Below are 25646 nucleotides of genomic sequence, written 5' to 3' on the forward strand. Positions count from 1 at the left end.
TATATATCAATATTAATAAATATATTATAATTCATCATATTAATAAAATAAAACACATGGGCATTTCTCTCAATGTTAATATGCCCTTTGAAAAAATTTATTAAAAATAAATAAGAAATACAAATATTTCACAGACATTGTAAAGCATATCTATATCAAATTCAAAGAACATCCTACATAAAAGAAACAGATGAAGAATCCTAAGAACCAAACAATGACATGTATAATCAAAATTTCTACTTAGTATTTTTAAGATCATCAGTCAACAAATTAGAGAACTGGCAGAGAGCTGTAGTATAAATTTGGAAGAAGCCAATAACACACGATTGTATACTTGGAAACTCAGGATGGTCTCCAAAAACTACTACCAATAATAAAAGAACTTTTGTAAAGTTCTAGGCACAGATTTTTTTATACATAAAAACAACTACATCCTTTATATGTAAACAACATCCAGTTAAAGGACACAATAAAATAAAAAATCACATTCAGAACAGCAATAAAACAGATAAAATACTTAGAAATAAATCTAACAAGAAGTGTCAAGATCCAGGGGCACCTGGGTGGCTCAGTAGGTTGAAGCCTCTGCCTTCGGCTCAGGTCATGATCTTAGGGTACTGGGTTGGAGCCCCGCATCCGGCTCTCTGATCAGCTGGGAACTTGCTTCCTCCTCTCTCTCTGCCTGCCTCTCTGCCTACTTGTCATCTCTGTCTATCAAATAAATAAATAAAATCTTAAAAAAAAAAAAAGAAGAAGTGTCAAGATCCATACAAAGATAAATTTTAAATGCTCCTGAGGTACCCAAAGATGAGTAGAACAGATGAAAAGGCATACAGAAAGTTTGAATAGGAAGATTTGATATTATAGTGGTCTCCCTAAGTTATTCCATCAATTCATCATGAGACAAATACCACTGAAACCCAACTTTTTCTGTGGTGGGAAGTAAATAAGCTAATTAATGCATAAATTTTATATGAAAGAAACAAGCAAGAATCACTTGGAAAATTGATAAAAAACAGATTGGTGCTTAAGGTGAATAATGCCACCAAATATTGAAGGCCATTCTATAGCTTCAATAAGTAAAGCAATGTGATGCGGGCAAATAAATAAATAGTCAATGACTCAGATTAGAAGGTCCAGAAACAGACCCAAATATGTTTTGGAGTTTGGTGTATGACAAGATACTAATTACAAATAAGTAAAAAAAACACAAACTATTTTGTGAAAAGTTCTGCAAAAACTTGATAGACACTTGGTGTATTATTAGATCTATGCCTCACTCATAACACCAGATCAAAACCATCAAACACTTAAAAATATTCTTTTGAGAATGAAACCACAAAGGAATCGATCGAAAACTTGGAATGTTTAAAAATAATATTGGGTTGGAAAAGGCATTTTTATAAGAACAATGCAAGATTCAGAAGCCATTAAAACATTGTTCAACTGCATAACTGCATGGCAAAAATCACTACACAAAATAAATAGATGAGTAGGAATATATTTTCAATCCATCATAGAAGAAAAATAGACTGCTGGCTTCCACAAGGCTTCAATATATATTTAATAAAAAAATAAAAAACTACCAAAAGCCCACAGAATAATGGGGAAAGGATTATAAGCAGAGTTTTCACACAAAAAGGAATGCAAATGATTCTGAAACACATGGAAAAACATTCAGTCTCATACAGAAACATAAAAAAAAATTCAAATTACACTGACTTGCCATTTTTAACCTATTCAATTGCCAAAAAGAGACAATTTTGAGAATTTACAGTATTGTGCATAGCAAAGCAAGCATTCATACTCTTGGTGAAAATGAAAGTCATACAACCTCTACAGAGGAGAGTTTGGCAATATTAAACAAAAAAGAAAAAAATGCATATTACTTATACGTAAATGAGATGAGTGATATATAGTTATTCACTGCAGTAAAATTCACAATATAAAAAGATTAGAAAAAGCTTAAATGCTCATCAATAAAAAGCTGGTTAAATAAATTATGGTACTTTCATATATGTCTCTTTCATGGTTTAAATTTCTTATACGTAGTTGAACTATGTTCACTTCTACATATCTTCATATTTTTGCATGCTTACGAAATAAATTCCCCAATATTTATAAGGTTACTTAAGTTAAATGACTAGTAACATATGTAACTCTTATAAACAGTTTGATGTATTCTACTCAGTTTAAATAAGTGGCACTACATAAATAAATAAATAAATAAATAAATAAGTGTCACATGTTTGTTGTAACATATTGCAGAAAATTCTAAACTCAATTTTTAAATAATACAACCTTACAGATTGTCACTATCCATTTATTTTTAATTTTTTTATTTCTTTTTAAAAGATTTTTATTTATTTATTTGACAGGCAGAGATCACAAGCAGTCAGAGAGGCAGACAGAGAGAAGCAGGGGAAGCAGGCTCTCCGCTGAGCAGAGAGCCTGATGCGGGGCTCAATCCCAGTACCCCGGGATCACACCCTGAGCCGAAGGCAGAGCCTTTAACCCCCTGAGTCACCCAGGTGTCCCTCACTATCCACTTATTATCTGTCACTGTCAGCATTGACACAGTAGCAGAGGTACTTCTCATCTCATCAGGAATCTGTATGGTCATTGACTGTAGGAAACTCAGGGAAGCCATTCTAAGATGGATCTTAAAGAAACATAGATGAGCATTAAACTCATTTATTTACAGAACTATTTACAGAATAAGTAGTAGGTAGATAGGTGGATAGATTAAATAAATCAAAGTAGACAGACTGCAAGATAGATGGATAGATGGAAAGACAGTTATGGACTAAATGTCTGCATCCCCCCAAAATTCATATATTGTGATCTTAACATTATTAGGAAGTGGGGTCTTTAAGAGATGATAAAGTCATAAAGATGGAATCCTCATGAATGAGAGTAATATCTTTGTAAAGGAAACCCTAGAGATCTCTCACCCCTTTCATTATGTGAGGATACAGCAAGGAGATATGTTGTCTGTGAACTAGGAAGTGAACCCTTGCCAGGCAATGAATCTTTTGGTACCTTGATGTTGGACTTCTCATCCTCCAGAACTGTGAAAAATAAGTGTTTGCTTTTTAAGCCACCCAGTCTATGGTATCTTGTGATAACAGCCTGAACAGACTAAGATAGACAGACAATTTCTAATTAGTCCTGCTTCTACATCATTGTTGTCCCTAACCACAAACAGAGACAAGCACATATGTGCGTGCACGCACACACACACACACACACACACACACACCCCATACTGCTGCCTCCTCAGATTCTGACACCATCCTTTTAGTCAATCTTACTACAAAAAAAAAAAAGTCTTGAAGCATGAAAGAGTTTTAAATCAGTGTGATACTTCCCTGTAAGATGGTATTTTTGAAAAAGTGGCTTTCAAATAAGTAGATTCTAAAATCAATTTAGTGGGTTATAAACAATAATTTATTTGAATAAAATAACAGAACACAGAATATCAGCATGCATGATGTGGATTTAAATATTATTTCATGGCAATTTTGGTTTAGTTTTAATTGTAATTTCATTGTAATTTAGTTTTAACTGTAATTTCATATATATACTTCATATATATTTCATAAAATATATATATATATATATATGAGTTAGGTTTTGACATAAAAGATATTTCTTAAAGTGGAACAAGATAAAAAGTCAAAAGTATGTGGAAATTATTGCCAGATTTTAGACACCAAAAAGCAGATGGAAGGATTTAATCTCCAATCTAAACAAGAAATCATTTTCCAAGGCTTTGCAAATTATATTCAGCTATAGCAATTAATATTTACACTGAATTTACTAAATGTTTTTACATTCACCTTTCAATTGATCTTCTAAAGCATTCCTTTTTATGCAGATGAGACAACTGTGATTTAGTAGAGTTGAGTGTCTTTTCTTTTCCAAGTTTATTCGGCTAAGAAGCTATGAAGCAGAATTGGGAATCCAGCCCAGGCTGAATCCTATACCTTCTTTATCGACAGATATGGAAGCCAATTTATTCCCTTATTTATTCATTCATTTAAAAAAAAATGTTTACTGCATAGTCATTGGGCTCCAGGCATAGTGCTGAATACAGGAAATATGTAAGGGCCGAAGAGACACAGCCCTACTTTAATGGAACTCAGGGTCAGATGTCCATGGGCTTGGCAAGTGACAAAATACAACTGGCTCTCAATGAAGTTTAACTTCTCCCGGAATAATGATCTCACTGATACCTGAGAAAATTAAGATGCTGATACAAAAGTAGGGATTTGTCTCTACACAGACCTAGGTTAGAATCTTCACTTATTTTTCCACCTGGCATGTTTCTGACATAGACCAAGTTACTTTTCAAACTCAGCTTCCTCATCTTAAAATGGAGATTATAACATCTAAATTTCAGAAATGTTAGAAGGTTTAGAAATAATACCTAAAAAAAAAAAATTCCTGGTACCTCACTGCCATTATTATTAGCTATTATTGTCAGTGAATCCAAACAAATGTTGAAGAATACTTGCTTAAAACAGAGACTTGGAGAACCTTCATAAATGTTAAAAGTGATAGATATGAAGACTCCCTAATAAGTGCCTGTCAAATCTTATGCATGTATAAATGCCAATTTGTAGTCATTGGTAAATATAAATATAAAAGCTACCTACTAGTAATGTGTTTAATGAGGACAATAAAAGCAACACAGCACAGAAAAAACTGAGAGCTCAACATTCTGATCAGTGCCAAAGTATCTCATTTGCTTCATCTACACATGTCTGTAAAGCCAAGTTTGCTTGCTATTGAAAATTCTCTTGATTTGGTACCAAGTAATCCTCCTTAAGGCATCCATGCTTAAAATGTCCCCACTCCCAAGAAACTGATCAATCACAACTGCCAAAGCTTAAAGCTATTTGGCAACAGTTTGCTTGTTTGTTTTAATTTATTTGAGAGAGAGAGAAAACACTAGCATGGGGAGGAGCAAAGGGACAAGCAGACTCTCTGCTGGGCCACAATGTGGCACTCCATCCTAGGACCCCAAGATCATGACCTGAGCCAAAGTGAGATGCTTAAAAGACTGAGCCACCCAGGTGCCCCAGCAACAGGTTTTTGTCGTCGTTGTCGTCGTTGTAGTTGTTTTAAAGATTCCTACAAACGTTTACTCTCACCTTTGATACCTTTCCATCCTATAGAGTTCGGTATTCCCAGGGAAAAGATGCAAATTATGAGGAAGTAGGTGGTAGTTAGAGAATGTAGCTTCACTGAAAAGAAAGAGTTGTCACTTTTCAGTAATAAAAATTCTCTGAAGGTGTCCAGGGTAAAAACCTACAGTTACTTTGGGAAAGTTTTACGTAAGGTCTGACATTTCAAAATGAGACATCAAATATTCTTGGCTGCTTAATTTTTGCAAGTTGGGACTCTTGCGCTTTAGAAAGGGAGAAAAAAAGAGACCACTTGAAGTCTCTTGTCTTCTGTCTATTCTATCAACGCAACCCAATCCAACTGAAAAGGTTTCCTGAGCAAAGGCTTTTAACGAGGTTAAGGTAAAAGATTTAAGAAAGCAAAGAGAAAAGGTTATTTTATCCATGTTAAACACACTAATCTTAAGAGAAAAGTAAGCGGTTCACATTGGGCAAAGACTTGGATTCTTCTAATTCATGGAAGGGTTAATTTACTAGACACTATAAAATATGGCCTCAGAATTACATTTCATGCCTAATCATTTGTTCCTCTGAGCTTTTCCCACCCTTCCTCCTTCTTCTCATCCCAGCCCAAATCATTAACTTCATTCCAAGACTGAACCCAGGAATATTAAAAATTCAGCCTTTCTGAATTTTACTTACTGATGGTTAAATGGGTGATTCCACAGTAAGTGTCACATTTCCAGAGGTGGAACTAAGTCTAAATTAGAGCCTTCCTTCTTTCCTCTCCTGCAAAATCTGACTTCTCTTAGCACAGAAGACCTCCTCCAGTCTAACCCCATGTGATCCAAAAACCCTTCCCCCTGATTCAATGCATTCAAAGGAAAAAGAGAACAATTTAGACTTTGGAAAAGGGCAAAATGACACATAAAACATCAGAAATATGTTAAAATACCACAAATATGGTGGTAGAACAGATTAAAGAAAAATATATTCTTGAATAAAACAGTATCTCAAGCAGGGAGAGTATAAATAAATAATGAAATTTAATTTGTAGTTGTTTGACCTATGCACTGCTATCTAGGGGAGAACACAAAATTCAGAAAGAAGAAAAGGTGTTAGTCACCACCGGGGTCTCTATGACCTACAGGTGTCTTTTTCACTATGAAAAACCCTTCCCTATCCTGCCAACCCCAAGATATTTTGTATAGCGAAGGGAATTCCTCACACACACCTCTTACCCTGCCATCTCAGATGCACCCCTACCACCTTTCATATCATTTGGTTCTGAGAGCTAAGCTGAATTTCAGTTCCCACCTGACCTAGATGTATTGAGCAATACTCAATTGTTCAATCCTGCCTAACTTTGATCTAGAGTCATGGTCATTACCGGGTCCTTCCCACAACTTTCAACCTTATAGTCAGTTTCTCCCCTTTACAAGGAGATAACATAGTGGAGGGGGGAAATAATTGCATCCCATGCCCATGGTCTATGCTAGAGACCTGAGGATTTCCGAGATGCAAAAAGAAGGACATCAGAGGGGAGTCAAAAAGTTGCAGATAGCAAGAAAATAAAGGGAAGAAAGAGGTACAGTAATTCAAGCCTTCATAAGGGAATGGAGTAGTAGTAGTATGGGGGTCATATGGCAAAGTCTCTGAAGAGCTAAGGAATTAAGTCCCACATTGATAGATGCATATAGAAATGGGTTAAGGACTGAACAACTTATCTAAAATCCCTAACCTATTTCTGTACCTCCTAACCTCATCTCCCATGTTAACCCTAGTGCCTGGCTTCACCAGTAGCAACCATAGAAACTATGTGAAAACTATTAACATAGGTAAACCAGTGCTTTTCAATCTTAGCTATTCATTAGTAACATCTGGAGAGCTTATTTAATAAGCCCATCTGGCACCCTCACCACCAACACCAGAGTTAGGACCCAGGTATCAATACTTAGTGGTACTCTCTAATCTGGTCCCAATATATAGTCAATACTGAGAACTACTGTTTTAGTTCAGTTGTTCTCAAACTTAAGTGCTACATCAGAATTACCCAGAGGGCTTGCCAAACAGAATGACTGGGCCCTAGCTCCAAAGTTTCTTATATAGCAGTTTTGGGGTAGAGCTTGGTGTTTGCACAACTGATATTAATACTGCTGATCTGGTAGCACATCATTGTATTAGAGAAATAGCTTGGCAGTTGTAGTTAGGGAATGGGAGGAAGGGGTATAACACAATCATACTAATATATGACCCCTTAATTGATGACCCAACCCATACAATGTAATGAATAAGAGACATATCCCAACAGCTAAGGGTGAGGGTCTTGGTCTCAGACATAGGAAAGATGGAATTAGTCCAGAACAAAGTTTATAGAATCTCAGTAAAAAGTTTCCTTACAGAGTAAAGCTATATAGGAATGGGGGTTCTGGATTTAAGGTATTACCTACCAAGACTTGTACAACTGTGCCTAAAACAAGAAATCTCAACTGAGTGATTAATTCTAGGAAGTCTGTGCTATAGCATATCGATCTCTTAGCAGATGAAGGTGACCACAGTTACATCCCCTATAACATGAAACAGTATTTAATTTGGAGGTCTCAACTGAGTCTTGGGGGGAAATAATAAAGGTGATTCATTTTTTTTAAAACATAATACTGGTTAGGAGGAGGAAAAAAAATATTCTTAGAGCAAAAGAACATTTAGTTAAAAGGCTTCCACCATTCAAACAAAAGTTATAGGTTAATATTAGGCTGAACCTTTAAAATTGCCAATACTCAAATAATTCTGGCCTATAAAAATGACAGTTTATTATGGTTCAACCAACACTAATCTCAGAAACAAAGTATGGTGTGTTTCATTGGAATTAAGTGGAAGTTAATAGTTTGAAGCTCCATGAGCTAAAACACCTCATCCATTTTCTTCATTATTGACCCCAACAAGTTCTTATGCCTGGGACATGGTTAAGGACTGTATTTAATAAATCTTGTTTGCATGAATAAATTATCTAAAAATAAAGTGTTTCCAGGGCATCTAAAATCCCTAAATATGTACATTTGGAGACAGAATTTGTTTTGATTTTTCATTTTCTATGCTGGGTTGTTAATTTTTGAAACTTCTTTTTTTCTATTTTAATCAATTCATTGTTATTTGGGGTTTGTGGGGGGTTTTGGTTTGTTTTCTTTGTTTTTATTTTACTCCTGTGAGGTCACCCATAGCACCATGGCCAATACATACCTATTGTCTAGACATGACCAGGATGCACTTTGCCCTGTCAACCCCTTCTATCTTGCAGAACTGAATCATTATTTCACTGTTACACTTACAATCGCTGTTCAATAAAGTTTCCAGTGGACCCCCTTTCACCTTTGCCAGATTTCTAGTTTCTTGCTTGAATGTCCTTCATCTTTTCAAATTGTCCTTTGGCTGTATTCAATAGTTAAGTGACCATTACTTCGCAATGCATGCGCCGTAACCCCAATTTTCCATTCGTTGGAGTTTATTTTCAGAGGAAAATTGCACTTCATTACAGATCTATTCATCTGTGAGTTGGGGGAATACAGTATTATTCCAATCTTAAATGGGTCATTTTTTTTTTCTCTTTTTGCTTGAGTAGGGAATGGGAAAATAAGTTTGGGCTCCTTTGTAGTTGATTTGGCAAGGATACTTAATCGGAACTATTAGGGTCATGGCAATTTCTCAATGCCAAGACGAATATATATTACTTATGAAATATAAACAAAAGGGCCACACTTGAAAATTCTAAGTGCACTATAAACTCACAGCAGGTTAAAAAAAAAAAATGTGATTCAAAGAACTCAAAGCTGTGCATAACAACACTATCTAGCTCAATATACTAGTCCCTCACTTCCCATGACAAAGGTGCTCTAAAACAGAGCTTGCATGTTAAATTCTTTTGTACCAAATCACATTTTTGGTGTCATAGAAAACAAACAGCCAAAAATTAAAGAATGCATTTAAACAGCACTGTAGAGTTTATGAGAGGCTTTAATGTAAGTAACTGGATTCTCATTTAAAAGAAAACTATGAAGGAGATAAGACAAGCGGCGGTATGTCCACATAGTATGACCAGGTTAGGCTACAGAACTTGCCCAATTTCACACAACACATAAAGTTGCAGAGATTAGTTATTAACTTAATATTTAGTTCCGAAATTCAATGTTGTTTTCTACATTTCAGGCTACAGGCATCCATAGTTTAACTTTTTTTTCCCCAAGATTTTACTTATTTATTTAAGTGAAAGAGAGCAAGTGAAAGAGAGCACGAGCAAGGGGTGAGAGGCAGAGGGAGAGGGAGAAGCAGTCTCTCCAAAGAGCAGGGAGGCTGATGCAGGACTCAATCCCAGGATTCTGGGATCATGACCTGAACTGAAGGCAGATGCTTAACCAATTGAGCCACCCAGGTGCCCCCATAGTTTAACTTTTGATTTTATATATCAGGCTGGTTTTGACTTACCTTTCTTTTAGTTGGATATCTTTCCTATAGATCTGATTGTATTTCCTACAAATTATCCTCAGATGATCTATATCAAGATCTGAATTAGTGAGGGGCAAGATTCTGTCTCTCTCACTTTAGTTTGACAGAAGGGGATTGCACAGAGTTTTAGTCAAAGGCAAATATGTTGCCTTTATATTCTGGATGTGTAACTCTCAGGAGACAACAGGGAAACAAGGACTCTCAGACCTCTGTGATATGGCCCAATTTCTCTGACATTGTAATGAAGATTGTCTAGTCTAAAAACCATAGGCTTATAATGGAGCATCTCCTACTCCTACTCTATTTTTTTTTAAAGATTTTATTTATTTATCAGAGAGAGAGAGGGGGAGAGAGCGAGCACAGGCAGACAGAATGGCAGGCAGAGGCAGAGGGAGAAGCAGGCTCCCTGCTGAGCAAGGAGCCCAATGTGGGACTCGATCCCAGGACGCTGGGATCATGACCTGAGCCGAAGGCAGCTGCTTAACCATCTGAGCCACCCAGGTGTCCCCTACTCCTACTCTATTATTTGCTTTTTAATCTGTGCATCTTTTGCTGGAGTTGAGCATGGCCTGCATGTTTCAAAACAAATTCAAATTCAGACTGAGAATTAACAGCAAAAGCAACAAGCCAGACTTAGAGAAAATCTATCATTTCGTAATGTTTAACACGGCATGCAAAGATCTCTGCCATGAGGTCCCTGCCTCTATTTCCAACTTGGTTATGTTATCACTGTCTCTGCTGCCATCAGGTTTCCTTGAAAGCAAAAGAGGAAGAATGAGGTTTGAGCCACAGCCTAAACCAGGTTTCCGGAGAATTATTTAATTAGTATAAATAGGCACAAATATAAACAAAGTTGAACTTATCAAACTTTTTTCAAAGTCCATTTCAAGTATCACATCTTCAAGGTAGTAACACTACTCTGTCTTGGGGAAAATTATGTATTCCCTTTATGTGTTTTTCAGGAGTTTGTTTGACTTGTCATACTTGCTGTAAGCAACTGCTATGCTTTGGACACTAACCTTATTCCTATTAATTTGCTCATGTGTTTATTGTAGTATTTATTTTTTCCAATGTCTAGTATATGTTTTCCTGCCTATCTCCATAGCTAAACTGTGAACTGGCTGAAGGCAGACACCACGTCTTACTTACATTTCATCACAAGTGCCCACCATAGTTTCCAACACCAAACATTCCCTGTGGCAACCATCATAGAAATGAAGGTGAAAAGGACACTGAGTCTTAGTGTATGCCATCCAAGCCCTCACTGTCTAGTTAGGGAAGTAGAGCAGAAAATTTTCAAGCATCAGCCACCAGGGGAAGACTATAAGTAGGTAGACATGATATAGGTATATAGGTAGATATAAGTAGATATGATTCTAAGAAATCCCCACCCCTAGTTATAAAGCAGAATATCTTGCTTAGTAGAGGTCAATTCACATCATGGTAGCCTGAGAACATTTTAAAGTGATTAATTGGGAAGCTGATTGCTTATGAAACTCACTGATGTTTTCAGTTAAAGTTAAATGTCCAGATCCAGTTGGGGAAACAAGGTAGAGGAAAAGTACATGGCCAAGAAAAGGCAGCACAAGTCAAACAGGAAAGCTGCTTCTTTTCCCAATGCCAAGGTCCCAGTAGTGAACAAGGAGATTAAGACGAGAAGACGCAGGCAAATATTAGACTTATTCACCACCCCCACAACACCAATAAGGAATAGGTGGCAAAAAGCAAGAAGTCCAGGACTTCACTCTAAGAAACAACTGGTATGTCCTGAATTCTTCACCCCTAGTGCTGGACTCAGGGGCCTCGTGAAGGAGGGAGAAGCTTGGGTTATAGACCCAAAGACAAGACAAATGATAGATAAGGTAAATTAGGTAAGGTGAAAAGCTACTTGCTACTGCCTACTGACCCTCAGATCTCTTTCTGTTTGCTGGTAGAACAACTGAAATTTCCGTAATTCCACAATTTTTAAAATGAGAATATTGATATTTTCTTGCATGCAAATACGCAAAGGGAGCAGTGTCATAGGAAGACATAAAGAGTAGAATGCAAGAGCTGCAATAAATTAAATAAATAATCTCCCTCCAAAACTCACTTTAGACATAGAAAAACTGAAAATCAAAGAGTAAAATGGATTGTCCAACATGTAAAGGTTCTGACATTAGGGAAACTGAAATTGATTATTACCAACTAAACAACAGGTACTGTGTTAGGCAAGGCCATCATTGTTATTTCATTTAATCCTCAGCATAACTCTGCTGAGGGATACAGAACCCTCATTTTAAAAATGAAAAAGGTGAGGTACAGGAGTTTTAATTAGTTTTCTTCAGATTGTACAGTTAGCAAGTAACAGGAGATCCAGCATTCATATTCTAGCTTAGGTGAAAGCAGAGCTAATAGCACAGATCCAACCAAGGTTTTGCAGAGCTGGCAACAAGCACAGTTTAGGTCATATCCTTCCCCAACTTCTTAAGTGACAATCTATATTAGTTAAATATAAGCAACATTTTCTCATTCAATTTTTAAATGTATTGTTCCTGTTCTTAAAGTGAATTTTTTCTCTTCCAGCAGGGCTTCCATCCCCCCTTTGGGTTGATGTTCCGCTGTGTCTAGCAAGGGTTCTGGTCATTATAATAAAATCTATTTTTTCACTGGCTCAATTTGCTAAGCACTGAGTGGAAAAATGGTAAAGTTGTACTTCCACCTCAGGTACATGCCTTCCTATTCATGAACCAGAGAGAAGTCTGTCAAAAATATTGAGGCCATCAAATATAGTTTTCTATTTCTATTTTCTATAGACCTTTTAATTTCTGCCCCCACCACCCTGATGTCTAGCATAATCTTTAATTTTCAGACTGACTCACCTGCCCACTACTGAAGCTCAGCCACCTATGGTATAAAATGGATCAGGAGCTACAGGAAAACACCTAAAAAGCATAGCCAAATAGCAACATAGATATCCACAGGTTAACAAGGGCCCTACAAGGTGAGTAGAAACTAGCATTTTTGAGGAGACTGTATTGTGTACTTTACATACTAAATTTAGCTTATTCATTTCTTATAAGCAACATTATCAGGAATATCATTTCTACTGGGCTCTTACTATGTACCGAACACCATTAAAAATTCCAGCCAGAAATTGACTTGGCTAATTTTAAATATTACTAAAAGCTTTTTTTTTTTTTTAAGATTTTATTTATTTATTTGAAGGAGGGAGGGAGAGAGACAGAGAGACAGTACACAAGTAGGGGAAGGGGCAAAAGGAGAGGGAAGAACAGATTCCGGACTGAGCAGGGAGCCCTACAAGAGGCTGGATCCCAGGACCCTGGGATCAGGACCTGAGCCAAAGGAAGATGCTTAATTGACTGAGCCACCCAGGCACCCCACCAAAAGCTTTAACAACAATAACAATTAGGGCAGCAATCTTTAAAATTATTCAAATCCCAAAGTCATGTAGTCTATAGTAGCAGCATAACATTCTTTTCTTTTTTTTTCTAAAGACTTTATTTATTTATTTGACAGACAGAGATCACAAGTAGGCAGAGAGGCAGGCAGAGAGAGGGGGTAAAGCAGGCTCCCTCCCAAACAGAGAGCCCAATGTGGGGCTCGATCCCAGGATGCTGGGATCATGACCTGAGCCGAAAGCAGAGGCTTTAACCCACTGAGCCAGCCAGATGCCTTCATTTTTTTCTTCTTCAACTGTTTCTAAGTGAAAGCAAACTTCAAAATCCAATTTCATTCTAGTTTGGGTTTCATATTATCTGGAATTAGTGTTAGTCTGGATTATCTTCTAAAGGACAAAAGGCAGGGCACCTGGGTAGTTCAGTCCACTAAGCATCTAACTGTTGATATTGGCTCGGGTCATGATCTCAGGGTGGTTAGATCGAGCGCAGCAGAGGGCTCCAAGCACTAGGCATGGAGCTTGATTGAGATTCTTTCTCCTCTCTCTCTCCCTCTGCCCTTCCCTGCCAACTTGCATGCATGCTCCTGCTCTCTCTCTCTTAAAAAAAAAAAAAAAAAAAAAAAAGGAAATAAAAATAAAATAAAAGACAAAAGGCAAGAGTTGTTATTGGTAGTTACAAGATACAATAGAAAGTGAACAAATCCAGGGACATGTAATGCTATTTCTTCCAACAGCACTTCTCTTCATGCTTTGCAGACAGGGAGACTGAAACGCTCAGAAAAAAGGAAAAGTACTTCTGTCTCAGGCTACATCACTAGTTAATGGCAAAGTCAGTGTTTAAATTCAGTGCTCTTGTTTCTTATTCCCACAGTCTTTCCCCAATAAAGTAAGTTAGTCTCCTGGGATGTGGAAACACTGTTTTTGTCCATTACAGAAAACGGTCAAACAAAATGGAAACAAAACCAAGCACACAAAATCTATTAAGTTTAAAGAGACCCCATTTTACTATACGGTGAACTATTCAGTGACAGTAACCTGAGTAACAGGATGCCTCCCTGTTGCCTACAGCCAAACATCAAAATTCTATATTTTAGAAGACCCTTAAATATCTGTTCCTTGCTTACCTCTTAGCCTCACACTACTGTAGCTTTTCACCTCAATACACACTAAATCCAAAAACTGTAATTTTACATGCAAATGACTTATATTGCCTTATTTAAATATATATATGTCTATAATTTATATATCAATATATGTATATTATAAAAATATACATATATATGTATGAATATTCCAGGTATCCTATGTATCTTTCATAAGGCCCATTTTAGAGCAGTGCTCATAAATGTTCGCTCAGTGAACAGATGAATTTGGCATTATGACACATAATATACAAAACTCAATTAGATTATTTCATCCACCTATAATTCCCTATTCTATCATATAGCATCTTGTCCTTCATAAAATTTCTTTCTCTCTGATGGATATGGGAAAGAATTCCCAAAGTTAGAGATATACACGTAATGTGAAAGAATCTCTATATTCTTTCTATTTCTTGCTATCCTAAATGATACTAAAGTATCAGGAAATAGATGCAGCACCTCCTGAAGTAAATGCAAGTTTCTGAGAAAACTCTACTTCCTGGGAGTAGTTAAAATCATTTTTTTTTTTTTTAATATTAGCAAAGGAAGACTGCAGTTCTTCCCACTAAAATTCAAAGTGCTATCCACATGGCAGAGTGAAACCCAGGAAGATTCAGAGAGAATCTAATCTAGCACAGTGCGAGCGATAGACAATGTTATTTCCAACAAATTAATTTAATTGGCTCTACAATAGTGAGAGGAAGTAGCTGTGTGCATTTAGATGTTCCCTTGGGAGCAGTGCTAAAAGAGGCTCAGAGAATACACGGGAAATCTACTGTAGATCAAATGTTCTTACAGAACTCAGTCCTTAATGTGTTACCTAACTGCAATACAATTTTACATCCAAATAACAGCATTGTTTTATTATTTCTTTAAAAAAAATACTCGCAAAATACATTTGATTAAACCGACCCTCTTACAATATGTTGAGAATTCATGTTAATAGGGCATGATACCAACCAATATGATTAAAAAAAATCTTATGTACATAATTTGGAACTGCAAAATAAATTTACCAAAACTGCAACAATTTTTTTTTTTTTTTTTGCAATTTAAAGACTATGGAAGAGTTTGAGAGGTTATGTAATCATGAAAGCTCTTGATTGCAGTAGGAACTAAAGTATTCCTTTTACTTATCAGCATTTTTAAAATATTTTCTGTAACAAATCTTTATTATTTTGGAATAAGAAAAGCACTTACTATTTTTAAATGTTGTAAGTACTTTGAAAGAGGAAAGCTTAACGTATACCAGAAGCTAGAAGGAGATAATTTTCAGATATATCAGTAAAGGTTTTAAGAATGTGTACCAACTAGAATTCCACATTGAGCAAATACTATCCCAAGTTGGAAGCAAACATCCAATATTGTATATGTGAGTGAGTGGCTTAATCAACAAAGCTGCACATAGTAATTGTCTAAGCAAATAATGTATGCATAATTGAGAAAATGATGTAACCATGCCTTATAAGACTGAATATCTTTAAAATAGGCATTCCGGTTTCTACTTTCATATATGCTAATGAACCTGAAGTAATCTGAGAGGGACATAATATTTTGTCTATTTTACAGATGAAAGAAAGAAATAATATAGAATTTATAGTGATTTATTCTCTCATTCATTCAAAACTTTTTCTTGGAAACCTAAACGGTGCCAGGCAGTGTTCTGAGTGCTTGAGAATCAGAAAGAAACAAAACCTTATTGGCACTGTCTTTATGGGAGAGTCTCTATCTAGTGGGAGAAAGTTTTAAAGGTGCTATCTAAGAATTTGCATTTCTAACCAGTTTCTAGGTTAAACGTTTCTGCTTGCCCTGGAATCTCACTTAGCCAACAAAGGAAAAGCCATTTGATGAAACCTAACAAACAATGGGAATGAAGTAGATGAGATCAGAGAGGCAGGCTGGGGCTTTCTGACTTATGTTCATAATTTGGAAATTTATCTTTGAGGAGAGACATTAAAAGCTGTTAAGGGACGTTTAAGTAGTTGGTGATAGGATAAGATTAAGTGTTTTTAAGCAGGATTGCTTGTGTTGTGGTCTGTAGAGTGGACTGGAGAGGGGCAAGGGCAGATGCTAAGAAAACAGTTAAGAGGCTATGCAGTAGTTTAGAAAAGACAGTGGCTTAGACAAAAGTAAGAGCAACAGAGATGGAAAAAGTGAGTGGATGTGCCTTACTCTAATTTCTATAGCTAGCAAATGGTAGATGTAATGTTTGAAGTAAAATTTTCTGACTACATATTTGGTGATCTACCCAACTGCTATTAAATATGTCCAGACCAACAGCAACAACAGCAGCATCTGAGAACTTGCTAGAAATACCAATTCTCTGGGCACCTGAGTGTCTCAACTGGTTAAGCGTCTGCCTTTGGCTCAGGTCATGATCTTGGGGTCCTGGAATTGAGGCCCACATCAGGGCTCTGTGCTTAGCAAGGAGTCTACTTCTTCTCCTCTCTGTGTCCCTTCCCATCCCTTGTGCTCGCTCTCTCCCTCTTGTTCTCAAATAAATTAAAAAAAAAAATTAAGAAGAAAGAAAGAAAGAGGGAAAAGAGAGAAAGAAAGGAAGGAAGGAAGGAAGGAAGGAAGGAAGGAAGAAATGCAAAATCTCAAGCCTCACCTGACACCTACAAAATCAAAAATCTGTGCTCTGAAAAGATTCCCAGTGGGTGCCTGGGTAAGAGTCCAACTCTTGATTTTGGCACAGGTCATGATCTTAGGGTCCTAGGATAGAGGCTCAAGTGGGGCTCCTTGCTCATCAGTAAGTCTGATTAAGATTCTTTCTCTCCCCCTCTTCCTCTGCCCCTCTCCTCTGTCTCTCTTTTTCTCAAATTAAAAAAAAAAAAAAAAAAAAAAAAAAACTTTAAAAAGATTCCCAGGTGTTTTACATTCATATTAAAGTGGTCTACAATAAAACAGCTACCTTGCATCTTACAAATTTAGATAATGTATGCTTTTGAATGGCAAAATTTGTGAAAGGAATCCAATTTCTCTTCCAAAGACAGTCTAGGTTTGTTGTTGTTGTTGTTGTTTAAATTAGGACATACATAGTAATTTTTTTAAAAGTACTGCAGAAATACATAGATACTGAACTCATTGATAATAATCATATAATTTAAAATAAAAAAAAAAGATTTAAGTTAATGACTATAATCTCTATCAAATTAAAAGTTTCTGGGTTTGATTTATTTTTTTATCCATAACTGAGATGTACTTACAAGAGACAGAAATGGTTTATTAAACAATTTCACTAAACCTAAAAATATCTTTATGAAATTAGCAAAGCTGTCCTCTAGTGTTAGAACAGTAATGTCCGGGGGCGGGGGGAGTAAAACCTGGGGATGGAAGATAATTTTTATACCTTTAAATATGGACAACTTAAAGTTTATATCAATTCAATATTTCTTTTTTTATAAAAAGGAATAAAATAGTAAACTATCTTCAACTTTCATAGTACGGTAAATATTCACAAGCTAAACAAAAGATTCAAAGATTCTAACAGGTGTTCCATTCCCAATATGCTAAAACCGATTACAAAATCCCTAATGGCAGCTTATCCTTTAGGCACACTGTTTAATGGTATATTTCTAGCACTGTACACTTTAGTTTTATCCTTCTCCTTTGTAACTGAACACAGAGTTGATTGGGCTTAAGACTAGTGAATGCCTGATAGAGGCTAAAGTTGAGGCAAGCCTAATGATCTCCATCTTGCCTTAATTATATTGAGTTTATGAAACCTATGCTTCTCCTCATCAATTTCAGCAATTTCAGTTTTATCTGTACCATCAATTTGTGTAAAGTAATAAAGGCAAAGTGAATAAAATATTAAAATATTTCCACAAATGAGTATTACTTTACGAGCAAAGGTGGTGATGCATACCAACTGAATTGCTGTTTTGTAGGGGGAGCCATTGTTGGATGGATTGAAGTGCCCTTCCTAAACTTATATAGTTTGAAGTTGGTACAGAAAAATTATTTAGAGGGTCTCAATGTACAATGCTTGAAAATGCAGGATGTACAACATTTGATTGAACAAAACTCAGCAACTAGTAACTACCTGTTTATAGCTTTATTCATTTCAACAAGTTAGTATTGAGGGTCCATTTTCTAGCTAATTGGTACTGAGGCACTATGTTCAGTAATATGTTATAAGGTCCTCAATAGATATGGTTGTATGTAGGAAAAAATGGAACATATTCATAAGTGATTGTATTACATTCACACATTTGGAAGAAATCTGAAAGGCACTGAAGACAACATAACAATTTAAGACCCTGGATTTCATAGGTAGGAATACAGAAGCATATCCATTTCAAACAAGCAAACTATAATGAACAATAATTTAAAAGTATAAAAAAGTACATTCATGATTAAATACAAAGTAGAAAAATTATCAGCTATAAGATAATTATAGCTAACAATTATTAAATACTTTGTCATTCTCTCTTATATGAATCACTGCATTTAATCTTCACAACAACCCTAATGGGTTATTTTACCTTTTCTATTTTACGGACAAAGAAACTGTAGCTAAGGAAAATACAGTAACTTGCTCAAGGCCATACAGCTAGTATGTGGGGCAGGAGGAACTGGATCATTGTCTATATAATTGGGAAGTCTACATTATCCCATGTCTTTAATAAAACAACACTCATTGGCATATTGGGAAGTAGTAGGAATAAGGGCTAAAAAGATTCATTCCTAGATTTGAAATTGCCTGAGTCTTCTGAGTTATTTGTACGAAGGATATTGTAAGACTTAAAATAAGGCAAAACCATCTCTATTCTTTTTGACTTCATCCTGTACCCCCTCACTGTTTCCTTTATTGCGTTTTTCACAGTGTAATACATTTATCAAATATACTACTCTTCCAAACCTCTCTGTGGGTATAAACAGTTTCATTTATGTCCATATCTTTAACGTGACTAGGCATCATGTAGTGTAGATTAGGTAGTCACTCAATAAACAAATAAATGGTATCTACAGAGGAATGAAATCATCCTTTTGAACTATCACGTCATTACTTTCATAAAAATTACTCCCAGGTGGAAACAGACTGATATTATAATAAAAGAAACCCCCTGCATTCTAGGATATCACATCTCTATCTGTTAATAATTACGGATTCTGAAAAGCAACATAATATGGTGATCATCAACAACACATTCATGAGTAGGTACTGCAAATTCTGTATGAAATAACCAGGTAAGAGCCAAAAATCTCATTTGCAAAGTCAATTCCCAGTCATCTTTTAACGTTGCCATAACGGGCCATAACGTTGAAAGCCCTTTTAACGGGCCATAACGTTGGAGGATGATATAGAAAATCAAAATATGCCACCTTTATAATCACGAGGCAAAATTAGCAAATAAATACTATTCATCAAAGTGATTCACATACTCTATTAAGTCCAACATGTTTAACATTACAAACATCCTGACTATTTTCTTTATGGATGAAAGCATAGGTATCTGTAGATGCGTTGAAGCTGAACTATTAACAGCTTCATTCTCCCCCCTTTAGGATTTCATACAGACTCTCTCTGTAGCCTTCATGTTGTACCACATCTAAGAGATCTTGCTATAATCATGGCTATTTGGTATTCTGAGAATGGATTACCTTGGCTAGAATCTAGGGTACATCTTAAATATGAAACTCTCTTGAAAGTAAAGACTATTTGAGCCGGATCTCATTACCAGAGAAAACAACAGCACCTTCAGTTGAGCCACTTTGACATACCTTCTGTGAGAAACTGACTAGTTAACTACTATGGAGCCAACAGCACCCATAAAACTGAAGCTAATGTGGCTGAAGATTTTGGAAGCAAAAAGTAAAATGATCCATTCTCCTCCTGTCTCCACTGAATTCACAAGCAACTCAAAACCTGATTCATTTTATAGCATTTTATTTCTTTTTTTTTTTTTTTTTTAACCACAAATTACAGTACATGTTATTGTGGTCATCATTTTATAGAAGGAAACTGGAGCATAGGGCATATAGGGAATTGGCTTGAATAGCATAGTGGCAGACATTCCAACTGAAGCAGTATGGGCACTAAGATAACATCTTAAACACCTTTCCTCCTGTTTCCCCTATGTGTACCACAACTACCACCAGTGCCATTTTTCCCATGACAACTACCATCATCACTACTGACTGCACTAGCAACGGTTTTTTTTTTTTGAGCCAATATGAATTTTTATTAAAACACATTTGTCAAGATCTATACAAATTATTACCCCTTGACTTTTTATATGCCAAGCATCATGCTAATGACTTTTACTAGCATTAATTTATTAATCCCCTAAGGCGGCAGATAAAACTGAGGTTCAGGGAATTTAAATAACCAAGATTATGGAGCTAATAAGTTTATGTGGCCAAGAGTCAAATCCAGATCCCTAGGCTCTTAGTGTCCAGATGATCCCTACCTTGCTTTATCTCAGTAGTCCTCCACTAGGGAATAGAATACCCCTAGACAGCATTTAGAAATGTTTGTGTGTCGGGGGTTATTTTTTGGTTGTCCCAAAGTATTTAAGACAGGGATTCTAAACATTTTTTTTCTAAAGATTTTATTTACTTATTTGTCAGAGAGAGAGAGATAGCATACAAGCAGGGAGAGTGGCAGCCACCCAGGCACCACTCTAAACAACTTTTGATGTGCTACAATGTCCTTCAAAATGAACACTTGCCCCACCCCCAAAATGTCAATAGTACCCTCTCTGAGAAACACTAAATGATCACTTATCATTATCACAGGGGTGCTTCTCATGTTGTACATAAAAGTATTTTCAGATGATTGTAACCATCTTTTGTATCTAGAAAGGCTCAAGGAAATGGTGAAGGTTCTTTAACATGGGTTACACCTGCACATGGTAGTGACTTTTTTCAGGTCATAAAGCAATTCTCATTTATGCTGCTCTAAGAATAGGGATCATTTATAATTTTAAATAGTAAATGAGGACAGCTGACATGTAAATAATGCAACTCAGCCCTTTGATCCCCTTTGAATAATGCAAATTAACTCTGATAACTGTCTAAATCAAATACTCAGTAAGAGTGATATGAGACTATTCTGGAAGATGATGCAGAAATTACTTGCCATTGTTCATGTTGGTGATGGTTTGTTTTTTCACTTACAGATACTTTGGTAGGCAATCGATTTGTCTATCTGCACCTGCTTCAACCAACAAGGTGTTCATATAAAAAACAGTTTGAATCCTTGACTATCTCCTTTTTAATTTTATATATATATCTATAGATATAGATATATATATCTATCTTCTTTTTTTTTTCTTTTCTTCTTCTTCTTTTTTTGTTCCCACCAAGACTAGTGTATAATGATTCCCTCAAATGTTATTATTAAATGTAAATGAGAAATGGTTAGGGAAGAGGAGTATTGTCATAATGACAACTAAGAGGCCAGTGACCGGTAATGTATTAGTCTTTATTTTTAAAGGATAATGTAGCTACCTAATAAAGTGAGAAATACGTTTAAATCTCTTGAGGTTGGTTTTTGTTATAAGTTAAAGCCTGGATATGCTTGGCTTTTGCTTGAAACAAACAGAATGAAAGATAAAGTGGTGACAGTAGTTTGCCACAAGGTAAGTTCCAGAGTGGCTTTCTTTCAGTTACCATGGTAATCAACTGCAGGGTTTTAGAGCATATTTCTCAGTAGGCATCATTTTCACAATAACCCTGAGGGGTCAAAGTAGCCATTTCACAGATGAAGAAAATGAGGTTCAGAAAGTTAAATGCCTCTCCACCATTTCCAATCTACTGAATGTCAAAGCAAGGATTCTAATCCAGGACAATCTATCTCCAAAACATGTGTCTTTATCACAGAGCCGTGCTGAGTTACCAAGCTCAGTGAACAAAAGAGTGTGGTAAGGATGCCTTATGTCTTGCAAACAGTCTCAATACTATCAACAAACATTCACATACCACATTTATTTGTGCTTTATTATACCGTAAGAAAATAGGGAATCGAAAGTTACTTATTTTAGAGGGCAGTGAAGATAGGAAAAACAAAGGGAATTTTCCAGTGTCATACTGCAAAAAAGTGGTAGAGCCACGAATGGAGAATGAGAATGAGGAGCTGGCATGAAATGATGCTTTCCAGTACAATAATACCACATCTTTCAAGAGATGAAGCTGATGTTCGTAGCCTCAAAAATGCATTTACATTCATAAATCAGGCTGTTCTCTCTTGTCAAAGAAAATGCTTTATTTAGCAAAGAAAGTATTGTAAATACCTCTAAAATGGTGCTTTGGCCTTCTTAATTGTTGATTAATTCACCAATAAGTTTTCAGCACATTTGGTAGTATAGGTGAGGTGACATCCTTTGCTCAGCCAAAAATCCTCCCCAAGAAAATCACTTAAATACTCAACCTTAGCTTTCTCATCTATAAAAGACATAGATAGTAAAGCATTTTTGTTCACACCCTAACAGTAAAAATTTAAAATAATTATAAAATATTTGATGAATTTTGAAGGCTCATATTTATAGGACTTATTCAGATTATGGTTTCTCTTGTTTGCTGCCAAATCTTTTTTATGGTCCACTAGCATATAAGTTGCATATATACCTACACATGCATTTGAGTACATGCATACACACACAGGCACTTGTCAGCAGTCCTCTATAAACATATAAAAACCATGTTTTATTAATTTGTTTTTAAAATACAGAATTCAAGTTATAATAACATTTTGTGAATATTTCTTAAATTTTAGTTTATTAACTAAGTTTTGAGAGGGTAAGACAGGATATGAGAGGATCTTACTATAAATTTGGGGTTTATTTTGAGAAGTCAAAGCCAGAATGCAAATGTTGCTATACTTTGACTCAGAAGATACAATCAATAGAATGACAAATTTGAGTTCATCAAAACTACACATTGAGAATACTTTCTGGTTTCTTTAGCATGTATTTTTTAAGAAAGGAAAATAATATATTGAGATAATTCTACTTGGAATTCTCCACACCATCTCTGCCTGGGTTTTAAGAAGTTGTTTGAGAATAAACAGCTGATTCTGAGGTAACAGCTTTGGGAGAGAGCAGTAAGAAGATAACCCTTCTCAGATAGATAGAAATGGGAGAAACAACATAAATAGAATCCTGAGTTTTGAACACACAGCTCCTGCTTCAGTAGGCATTTTCTATATACTGTTGGGAAGAAACTCAAGAAGTATATGTGGGCCTTAAGCACATTTTAGAATTGGCATAGGGAGACTTGTGCAATTAGCTTAGGACCAGAAGAAAACAAGATAAAGTATGCATGGACTCGTAATAATCTGTTTCACATGGAGAGAAGGAACAGAAGAGGTAGGTCTGTGGTTTCCCTTTGTTCTAGTTGATAGTAGCTGGTCCTTAAAGAGCTTAAATACTTAAAAAGCTCAATACTACAGAGTATTCATCTGTGAGTGAGCTAATGGGATTTCTAAAAGGTTATAAATTAACCCAATTAGCTCGCACTTGTCACTCTTCAGGAAACTCCAATGTATAAGAAAACAATAAATACATCAACGTGTATGAGACCCATACCAATTTTTATCTACGCACAGAGGGTGAGTGATTGACTAACCCAGATTCACCATTATGGGTATAGCAATGAGGTGGGGCTGGCGTGGGGGTGGGGAAGTGTCACAAGTAGACCAGTAAACCATATGAATTTCCGTTGTCAAGAATAGTGCACTCAATCTCTATTAGAGTCCACACAGAAGAAAATGAGATTCAATTTTAGTATTAAGAGCATCTAGTTTTGGACCAAGTGTCATGTTGCCAGGAGATTTATATCTAACTTATCACTACCTTGTGAGCTAGGCATCACTGTCCCCATTTTGTAAATGACAAAACTGAGGCTAAAACATGTTAAATAATATGTTCAAAGACACATGGCTAGTAAGGGGCAGATATTTATGGAGCCCTGACTCTAAAACCTAGTTACTCATCCTTAAGCAGCACTGAGAAGGTCAGCGATATAAAAGAAGTGTCAGTGGGCATGTTGATATTTTAATGAATAAGGTGTAAAGTTTCCCTGTCTGAGACAGTCTCTCTAGTCCTAACTATCCAGACCTGTGAGGCCCAACAAGGCAGTTCCTGATGCCCTGTAGCTACTGAGCTCCTAAAAAGTGGCTAATCCAGATAAGCTCCAAGGGTAAAATACACATCAGATTCTGAAAATGTACTAAGAAAAGAATTTACATTAATAATCTTATATTGTTTAGGTTTAAGTAATACTATTGTGTATTTATTTATTGAGTTAAAATGTTGTTATAATTTACTGTATCTATTTCTTCTAACCTTTTAAAGATGCATCTACGAGAACATGTAATTTTAAGTATGTGGGTCACCTTACTGAATAGTATGGGTTCAGATCCTGAAGGAATAGAGATAAGATACTTTTTGCCTTTGAAGACATTGCCTTTTTTCCAAAGAGGAAATGGACTCTAGGATATGGCTGTTGCTGAGCTTCTGTTTTCTGGGCCATGGGTGAGACCATCAGCCTGAGCCTTGGGGCATGGAAAAAGACCTATTTACAATTCCACTCCCCATTGTCTTTTCTTTTTTCTTTTTCTTTTTTTTTTTTTTTTAATTTAAGATTTATTTATTTGAGAGAGAGAGAGAGAGAGCAAAATGAGAGGAGAGAGAGAGAGGAAGAGAGAAATCATGTGAGCACACAAACGGGGCAGAGGGACAGAAGGTGACAGAGAAACAGAACCCTAGGATCATGACCTGAACCTAAAGTGCCTCTCTATTCCTCCTTAAGTAAGAATGCTTTTGAAAGGTATCTGCTAAATGTGCCTCAGTATTTCACTTCAAAAAATGAAAATAATAATATCAACTCCAAATTACTGTTATGGAAATTAAATCAGATAACCAATGTAAAGTGTCTAGTTTGGGGACTGACTCTTGATAAATGCTCAGTAAATATAACTTTGCTTTCTCTCTTCCTATTGACCCTGTCACTAAGGGACACCAGGCCAATCACCCTAAAATTGCTATTTTTTTTTTAACTGGATCATGATTGATTTTTTTTTTTCAAATCTTAATTTTTTTTCTTTATCTCATCACCCAACAAATGATAAGAGTGTTGCTTTTTTAAAGGCCAGCCACTTGGGGCTGAATTTGTATTAAAGATGAAAAAAAAAATAAATTCAATTTGTAAATATTCACTTGTCTATATATGCTCTCCTTTTCAATTTAGTGAAACAAATGTTAAAATTTTATGAGAAAATCAAGTTGTGCAATGCATTTTTGCCTTTAACAGCATGTATCTTTAAAAAAAATCAGTATTTCTTCTGTATTTATTTCTCTTTTAATTTCTGAAAATTTCCTCAGTTTTAGAATTTGAAGAACTTTCCATTTCTGCATGGATCCTGAAAGGTCTATGACTATTGTTTCCAGGTGTGATTTCTCTTCTCTTCCTTTCCTTTCCTTTTCTTTTCTTTTCCTTTCCTGAATAAGGTGTAAAGTTTCCCTG

This window comes from Mustela putorius, unplaced genomic scaffold (genome assembly GCF_011764305.1).
Source record: "Mustela putorius furo isolate JIRA1106 unplaced genomic scaffold, ASM1176430v1.1 tig00003987_pilon_pilon_pilon, whole genome shotgun sequence".
NCBI lineage: Eukaryota > Metazoa > Chordata > Mammalia > Carnivora > Mustelidae > Mustela > Mustela putorius.